This window comes from Macrobrachium nipponense, chromosome 4, assembly GCF_015104395.2.
Source record: "Macrobrachium nipponense isolate FS-2020 chromosome 4, ASM1510439v2, whole genome shotgun sequence".
In the NCBI taxonomy this organism is placed as follows: domain Eukaryota; kingdom Metazoa; phylum Arthropoda; class Malacostraca; order Decapoda; family Palaemonidae; genus Macrobrachium; species Macrobrachium nipponense.
The window spans coordinates 138,263,693-138,273,859 of record NC_061100.1 but is presented as its reverse complement, the minus strand read 5'-3'; positions in this window follow the sequence as shown (position 1 = coordinate 138,273,859).

Genomic DNA, 10,167 nt, shown 5'->3' with positions numbered 1-10,167 from the left:
ACTTTAAATCCACAAAACAATGCATAAAAGCTGAAAAGAAGGAGCAGAAACTAGTGGGATACATAAAGTGGGAGTAAAAATACAGAAATAAGGAAACGGTACTGCAGCTCTACACATCAATGGTTAGACCTCATCTTTATATGCAGTACAGTGTTGGTCACCACACTGAGAACAGGACATAAACAGATCAAGGGGTACAAGCAAGAGCCACAAAGTTGATTCCATCCAGCAGGCAATAGTTAGCAAAGACGACTAGAGAGCCTGAACATGCACGGCTTAGAAACACGACGATTGCGAGGACAACTAACAGAAACATTTAAAATACTGAATGGCATAACAAAAATAGACAGTACCCTATTTACGTTAAACGAAAATTAGACAAGAAATAATGGATGGAAACTAGAACTGAATAGATACAACACAATTCATTGTGGAAACTTCTTTACATACAAAATATGACACATGAATAAACTGCATCCAGTTGTAAAACAGCGACAGTGTGGAAGAGCTTAAAAGAAAGCTAGACAAAATCATTAGGACACTGTAATGAACAGTAAATCCTGCTCCTAGAGATAAGTGAGCGCACGATGTCTCCTTGGATGGATTAGACTAATAAGTCTTTGAGACGTCCTAATCCTTGTAACACACACACACTCTCTCTCTCATCTCTCTCTCTCCTCTCTCTCTCTCTCTCTCTCGTCTCTCTCTTCTCTCTCTCTCTCTCCTTAATAATAGAAAATTTCTCTCAGCTACAACAAGTCTTTCTGTAGCGAATATATTTTCCTTACTCAGGACAAGAAGAGATTCTCGACTTGAAATTAAGTCAATCTGAGCAATGTTATCATTTTGTTTTTTAAGTATTATTCATATCAATCCTCCCAACCCACCCACTACGAGGTATAACTTTCCTTGATATGAATATGAAAAGATGCAAGAAAAGTTTTGCAGCTTTCGCACTTTACACTCTGTGGATGCAAGGAGCATTTAATATCGCTTTTAATGAGCAAAGTTATTTCCAAGGAAAGTTGGAAAGTTGACATGTTTCGCTCTTTTTTCATAATTTTACACATGCCACACTATACACACACGCACGTGCTTAAACATATATATATATATATATATATATATATATATATATATATATATATATATATATATATAATATGAATGTAAGTATGCATGTATACATATAATATACATATATATATATATATATATATATATATATATATATATAGTATACATATACTATATATATATATATATATATATATATATATATATATATATATATATATATATATATATATATATATATATACATATATCTAATGTAGCACGAAAGAACACGTACTTGAGAATATCCACGGTAGAAATATAAGTGAAACAGGGTCTTGGAACAAGTACTTCGTAGTATATACATTTTCATGTTCACACTGAATAAATAAAAGTTGAAAGAGCTTTATATACAAAAACAGACAGAGGGGGCGAGGTTACAGTTTGTTCATCTGGGCGGCGTGTTCTTTAAAAGCAAAACAGATAAGGAAAGAGGATCAAGGTATAATCCAGGATAGAGATTTATATTCCTTGTTAACGTGGCTTCAATAAAAATGGACTCTAACAGATTCATTTTTTGGTGATCTTTGACCCATGCAGATTATCGAGGAATTATCCCACTTAATAGCAAGGCCTGTCTTAAGCCAATCATCCACAATGCCATTATTTGTTAATCCTCTTGATATGGCAGCTTAATCTTTCACAACATCATCTTTATATTCAGTGCAAACTTGAATAGTATGTAGAACATACTATGAAAGTACTTGTTCCAAGTCCCTGTTTCACTTACCTATCTACTGTGGATTTAGGATACACACACACACACACATATATATATGTGTGTGTGTAATATATATATATATATATATATATATATATATATATATATATATATATATATATATATTGCTACGTCTATAGAACGCCTCGCCTTCCCAGCAGAGTTTTAGTTATATTTAATTATAAAAGTAGCAGCCATGCTTCTCCTGAAGCGACTGTTGTTGGGAGAGTGGGTATGTCGTAGGAATGATATTTCCGGTCTGACGGAAGCTTAGGGTAAGAGAGGCAAGTCACAAGAGTAGCTAGGCTTCGAGATGGATTTTAGGGACTTCTACAATAAGACCTATTTTCCTTCCCAATTTGCTGGCGTTGTGTTTACCACCTTTCAGCAATGCTCGAGGCGGTTTTTGGAAGCCCCGTGATTCGAAAACAACCAGTATCGCTCTCAGTTCGGCTGCGAGACGTGATCTCGGACAGAGGTCAAATTGCCAGCCTCCCAAAATTAGGCCTACCACGACGTACTGGTGGACACGAACCCCAGACCTGAACAGAGGTCAGGCCGCATCCTTCTACAAGGATACATAAATATTGCATAAAGGTACGTCTGAAGTGTAAACTTCAACCCAGCACCTTTTACTACCATACGACTCTTGCTAAATTCATTTTCAATTCTCATTTTTTACCCCTTCTACATCAAAAGCCCTTTGTCCTCATCGGGCCACGTGCTCCCCTTTGTGACTTGTTAAAGACCAAGCTTTCGTGCATACCTCAGTGAACCATTCGAGTTTACCTTCCCCAATGTTAGAGAATTAATCAGCCTTAATCAAAGCAAGAAGTCATTTTTCCTTTTATCTCGTTTAATCTGGGATTCTTTTCCAGATTCCATGAGTCACGTGCCGTCTCTGCCCGCAAGTGTGCATTACCCCAAGTGAATGAAAATCAGCTTGAATTGAATGAGACTATAAGCCCCAACGTGGGGGCCAATATCATTTAACTTTTCTCCAGGCCAGCAACGCCTTTTTGTAAATAAATAGCTGTTAAGTAACGAGCTGAGTTTTCTGGCGACCTTCCCTCTAAAGTATTCATTAATAACTATCAGTTTACGGTAAGTTAAAGCAATTCCCTCTTGAAATCCCTCAATTATTTCTGTTTACGTATCTAGCCTCTCTCAAGGCCGCTATATACGTAACATTGTCGACCTTCGCCGAGGATATGAACCTAGCTTGCTTAAAAAAAGCTTGTAAATCGCGTTATCCGTTGTAAAACGTAAACTGTAAATTATTTTACAAAGCGTAAATCAAGCACACTTGCAGGGAAAGAAGACACACTGACTCACGGTAAGGTATTCCATTCATTAATATGATTATTCTATAACCAATGTTAGCTTAAGGTACGTTTAAGTATTTTTATTGTTGAAGTGGTCAAAAGAGCGTAGGTAGAAATCTTATTATTGTAACGGCGAACGCGCCAGTGCTTTATTTTAGCGGCGAGCAAACAATTTGCCCCGCGAATTCTGTGTTACTTTGTGCTGTCCTCGTAGGAGCTTACACTAACACATGTGCAGATAGATGCCAGAAAGGACCAGATCAAACTAGGAAGTGCTTTGCCAGGGTTTATTGCTGTATTAGAAAGCCTAGCTAGTTAGGAGTGTTTTACTAATAGTTACGGCAAAAGAAGTGTACAATTCTTTTGTCTGTGATATGTTAGGGTATTCATTTTTAACTTAATTTTCATTCCAAGTGTTGGTAACCGCTTACCTCTCAGCTAATTCAGCTTCGCGCTCTCTCGCGCCTGCGCGGTCTCAACCAACCTTCGTCTCATTCACAGCGGCAGCCATGTTTGTTTCCTCTTTCAACATTATCTAAACAATTTAAGCAAAGTAACGTAAGTCACGAAGTTTTAACGTAAATAATATCAATGTCTGTACTAGTATCTATCGTTCTGCCAGAGAAATTAACGTAATTCGCCTTGAATAAGAAAGTAGAATTTTGTGTTGTAAATTGCCTTCGCATTTACAAAGAATCAGCTGTTTTGAACGACATGCTGCGCGCTAGCAGCGCTACCCAGCTCCTTCACGTGTTTCACCTCGCATCGCTCACTCGCGCGCTGAGCGAAAATTTCATTTCACTTCGCACTTAACGTAGCCTCATTCACAATTGTTTGCTAACATCGTTTTAAATCCTTACCGTCATTTCACTGTTCACGGGGACCTAGTAATCTTACATAAAGTTAACGTAAATCTCAAGTAGAGTAAATCACAAGAATTGTTAACGTAAAACACGTCTTTGTAAAATTCATATTGAAACGCAAATCATTTCATAAGCGTAAGCCGCTACTATTAGCGTAAAAATCGTTCACCACGAGCGCGTTATCATTTTCATCAAACGTTATCCAAAGCAATTCTTTCATTTCACGTTAACGTAAGTAAATCATTTAACGCAAGTTGCGTCATATTAAACTAACATTAGTAGTTCAATTCAAATATAAGGGAGTTCATTCATATATCCTTTTTCACCCTCTCCGAGAGAGAGAGAGAGAGAGAGAGAGAGAGAGAGAGAGAGAGAGAGAGAAAACCAGAACCCAGTATTCACGAAGCCAAGAGTACTACATCTTACCATTAATTATAGCATGCCGAATTAACCTTATTTTAGTCTCTTGTGTCTTTCACTTACACAGCGTGATACGTACGCGCATGTGTCCATTGCAGTTTGCAAACATTTATTTGTTTCATTGACCGAGTACTTCAGCGAGGGCCTGAGCATTTCTAAAATTTCCATTACCTGTCGTTGCCCGAGTGGTCTTGTTCATTTTTATCCCAAAAGACTTGCGTGTACCGCAAGCACAATTCGCACAGTGTGCCACGCAAATTCATTACTTCCAGACAGGGAAGTCGTTACCAGTTTAGGACTGGCCACCACCAGTGCACGTCAGGTCTTATCATTTTACAGTGCCACTAATTCTTGACACTGTTCATCGACTGGCTGCTGAAGTACTCCCACCTTTTACTTTCTCTCCTCCACCATTACACTCTGCCATGAGGCAGTGCCCGTTTTTCCACTTCGGTTATACTTAAGAAGTATACTGCTCTAGTGTCGTCCGACAGGACACACCATCACGATACCAGTGCTCCAAACAAGGAGCGCCTCCTCATAAGTGCCATTGCACCTGTACAGGCCGTACAGGTAGCCATTCTACCTGCGTGTCCGTCCTGCGGAACGCCCCTTAGTGTGACGTGCGCCGCACACTCCATTTGATTTGTCCGCCTCATCAGAAGGTGCCACTCCCCAAAGTGCCACAGAGCACCCAGTCCTTTAAGATTTTTTTCATCCAAGCCTCCACTGCAGCCTAAGGAAATGGCTTCTGCTGCCCAACCACATGTATCCATGGAGCTGGAAAGGCTCCAGACCCTCATGGCTCTGGGCACGAACGCCGGTTACACTGGGCAGGAACTCACCCAGTGGGTGAAGGGGCAGGTGGATGATCTGCTCCTGCAAGAGAGAGCCGCCAGAGAAGCAGAGAGGAAGGAAAAAGAAGCAGAGAGGAAGGAAAAAGAAGCAGAGAGGAAGGAAAAAGAAGCAGAGAGGAAGGCAAGGGAAGAAGAGAGGAAGCATGAGCTAGCTCTCAAGGAGAAGGAGCTCGAGGTGGAGAAGGCACGACAGGTGAATGCCGAAGCCTAGCATGCAGCCAGCTCCCAGCCCCACGCCTACAGTGTCGTCCAACCCTATTGCCAGCATTAACGCTCTCATCCCGAAGTGGACTGAGGATGAGCCCGAGGCATGGCTGGAAGAAGTGGAAGCCTTATTCGGAAACTACCCTACCACTGAGATAGAGAGGGCCGCCCTACTTGCCAAGCACCTGGACGGCAAGGCTAAGACTGCCCTCCGCTCACTGGATCAGGGTCAGCGAGGGGACCTGGTGGAAGTTCGCCGGGTCATTACAAAGGCCTATGCAAATCACCCGGAGAGGGGTGGAGGCAGCGTTTCAGAGGTCAGCAAAGGAAGTTGGTTGGCCTGGGAGATTACTCCTACCACAAAATCCAAGCCGGAAAGCGCTGGCTCGAGGCCATGTCGTGCACCGAGTTCCAGGACCTGTTTAACAGGATCATGCTGGAAGACTCTACCAGTGTGTACCTGGGCCACTCGCAGTGCACCTTAACGACAAGCAACCCAAGACACTTGCAGAAGCTTGTCGCCTGGCTGACGACTGGGAGACTTTCAACCCCTCTCACAGCACCGCCCACCGACGCATAGTGCCACCCGGTCATCTCTCTGGATCCACTCGGCCAAAGGACGCCCACCAAGGACACCCACGGACTTGCAACGTTTGCAAGAAAGTGTGGTCATCTCGCAGCAGAGTGCCGCCTCAAGAGCGCTGAGAGCCACAAACCCCCCTCAGAACCCTCTAGGCCACCGAACGGTTGCCTCAGCCTCCTCTCAAGACCAATCAGATGCCTTCCGGAGACCAGCCCAGCAGAGGGACTCCTGCAGAGCCTGTGGGGCTACAGGGCAACTACTCTCGATATCCCGGGTGCCCCAAGCACGTGCCTTCGACCCGGCACGCTCCACCTGATCAGTGCCACAACCCCCTCGGCCGTTATGCCCGAGTCCAGGTCTCACCCTGAGCGGGTGTGGACCTCTTCAGTCACAGTGGCACCCCTGGATGGCTCTACCCTACCTGTGACCTGCAGTTACAGTTAGGTAGATAACCGGCTCCCCGATCTGTGTCTTTATAGACCGGGACCAAGTGCCAGCCCAGTGCCACAGTTGACGAGCACAATCAGGTGGGCCATGACTGGGTCGAAGGGCAGTCCAAGACCGTTCCCCACAGTCGTCCTGCAGGTCACCACTCCTTGGTGCACCAAACCTCACCGCCTAGGTGTGGTGCGTACGATTCGGCATGGAGTAGGTTTCCTATTGGGACGGGACCTCCTCTGGGGATGTCCCTCCCCCACACCACTCCAGGGCCAAGCTACCTCACCAACCTCAAATCACGGCCAGAGAGGACTCTTCACCTGTGTCAGAGCACACTGCCAGCCTTGGTGACTCCACAGATTCGCAACCTGTGGGGCCATCTCGGCCTTACCGTCCAATGCCACAGAAGAAGTTCTCGAACCAGTTCTGCCGAGACTGTGGCCGCAAGGGTCACATGTCTGCCAACTACGTAGGGTGCGCGAATTACAATATTCCGGCCATCGCCATGGCAGTTACCAATCCTTCGTTACTAGGACCCCCAGCTCAGGGCCCTATAACCGTCGCACCCATCCAAGGTCATTATCCACCAAGCCATGTCAGAGCCTTTGATGACTCCGGCGCTCAAATCTTCCCTGATACGGGAGATCAAATCCCCCGAGGGGCTACCATTGATAGACGGCAACTGATCACGATTGAAGGCATCAATCATAGTAAGATGATCCTTCCCACCGTCCAATTGAGAGTCGTACGACCTCACCTTGCCAAGGTATGTACACTTGCAGTTGCAAGCTACCTTCCAGGAGGTTACGACCTTATCCTAGGGCATGACCTGAGGTCTCCCATTTCCAAGGGCACGCTGAGGGGTATTGCACCTCCAGTACCCGCCACAGGTCCAGTCGACCTCAACTCTCTGCCAGTGCCACTTGGCAGCACTGAGCAGTGCCAAGCTCCGCCCAGCCTGGGCCGTAGAGCCACCCCCACCGAAGTTGAACTTGTGCGCGCCTGGGCCCCGAGCCTAGTGCCGGCAGACCTAACCTTCATACCTCCTCTGGAAAACCAGGAACTGCCCGACCAGGAGTCAGCCTGGAGTTTTCCCCTTACGACGGCTGTCGCAGCAGCCGGAGTGAGGGCCTCCCCTGCAGTAGGTTCCACCCCTACGACGGTTGCTGCAGATACCGAAGTAGGGTGTTCTCCTGAAATCTCTCAGGCTACCACTGCCTCTGCTCCTGCCGGCGTTTCTGGCCTTTCCCCAGAGTCTGTGCCTCCGTCTACTCCTAGGACTGGTATAGCCAGGTCCTGGAGGAATAAGAAGAAGAAGAAGGGGCGTAACCAATCATTAACATATTAACAAAAGAGCCACATGCTCTCCTTGACACCTGTGCCCGAGGTACAGTGTCGCATTCATTTGCAGAATGATCCTGGCACCTACCCAGAGAAGGTAGCCAGCCTGATCTCTGCCAGTAGCACTAACTCTCTAACCCCTAGCCATTGTGATACTAACCCTCACTTAAAATATAATTACCTCATTACATTTCCATCCTGGTAACGCACTAACCACTCATCCATTCCCTCCCCAAGCATCATTACCTCTCATTATGTATTTTAACAATTCCGTCGCTGAACTACTGCTGTGCGTACCACACTCTGGAATGATTGCGTCTCCATTTAACTGTATTGAGTAGGTTAGGCTAATGATTTAGTACCAGGGCATTACGTTAGTAGAAAGTAGAATCTTCAAGTAACCTTATCTAGGGGTAGAGTAGACTGTCGTCACAAGACAACCCGTAGTTATTACTTAGGCTAGACTACATTACTCCATTAAGTTAGTACACTTAGCATCTCCGCCTATACGTTAGGTAGGCCACTGTAGTCAGCCGTATCGCTGCTCAAAAAACTTCAAGTTAGAGTAGGAGAACTGGGTAGTCGAGGCGATCAACTTATTTAAGCCAAGACCTTCACGCCCGAAAGGGAGTGAATGCCTTCTTAACAGGGGGAGCTGCTACGTCTATAGAACGCCTCGCCTTCCCAGCAGAGTTTTAGTTATATTTAATTATAAAAGTAGCAGCCATGCCTTCTCCTGAAGCGACTGTTGTTGGGAGAGTGGGTATGTCGTAGGAATGATATTTCCGGTCTGACGGAAGCTTAGGGTAAGAGAGGCAAGTCACAAGAGTAGCTAGGCTTCGAGATGGATTTTAGGGACTTCTACAATAAGACCTATTTTCCTTCCCAATTGCTGGCGTTGTGTTTACCACCTTTCAGGCAATGCTCGAGGCGGTTTTGGAAGCCCCGTGATTCGAAAAACAACCAGTATCGCTCTCAGTCGGCTGCGAGACGTGATCTCGGACAGAGGTCAAATTGCCAGCCTCCCAAATTAGGCCTACCACGACGTACTGGTGGACACGAACCCCAGACCTGAACAGAGGTCAGGCCGCATCCTTCTACAAGGATACACTAAATATTGCATAAAGGTACGTCTGAAAGTGTAAACTTCAACCCCAGCACCTTTTACTACCATACGACTCTTGCTAAATTCATTTTCAATTCTCATTTTTATTACCCCTTCTACATCAAAAGCCCTTTGTCCTCATCGGGCCACGTGCTCCCCTTTGTGACTTGTTAAAGACCAAGCTTTCCGTGCATACCTCAGTGAACCATTCGAGTTTACCTTCCCCAATGTTAGAGAATTAATCAGCCTTAATCAAAGCAAGAAGTCATTTTTCCTTTTATCTCGTTTAATCTGGGATTCTTTTCCAGATTCCATGAGTCACGTGCCGTCTCTGCCCGCAAGTGTGCATTACCCCAAGTGAATGAAAATCAGCTTGAATTGAATGAGACTATAAAGCCCCAACGTGGGGGCCAATATCATTTAACTTTTCTCCAGGCCAGCACGGGCCTTTTTGTAAATAAATAGCTGTTAAGTAACGAGCTGAGTTTTCTGGCGACCTTCCCTCTAAAGTATTCATTAAATAACTATCAGTTTACGGTAAGTTAAAGCAATTCCCTCTTGAAATCCCTCAATCATTTCTGTTTACGTATCTAGCCTCTCTCAAGGCCGCTATATATGTAACAATATATATATATATATGTATGTTACATAAAAGGGGAATATAATAAGATAATATTTTGATATGCCATTGTAATGTGATGTACTATGAGTTTCTTAGAATGTAGAGAGTTGTCATTTAACTTCCCTTAGAGACAGTGTTCGAGGTGACGAGCTTTGGGAATGCTGATGTGTCTTTCTGGGATGGTGTGATATCAAAATTGCTGTCTTAACAAATCAGTGCCTGTTCTGTCGCTATGGGCGATCACAGAGGTGACTTATGAATCTAGTTCTAGGCAGGTACCTGGGGTGTGGACAATATGTGTGAGTTCCTGCGACGTGCGAGCCTTTTCCTACATAATGAGAGTGTAGCATTACCATGAGGATAGACCTGTGCAAGAGAGGCGAGGAGCCAAGATGGCTTCTTCGAACAGTATCTTTGTTATATAGTGTTGTGCATACTGTGTTGAATGGGTAAGCATATTTATTTTGGCCAAAGTTGTGGCTGGATTGTATTTGAATATTTATTTCAGAGATATTCTATTTCATATGATCTTTGATTTTAATCTTATGCTTATCGGAGTGTTCTCCTGTCTT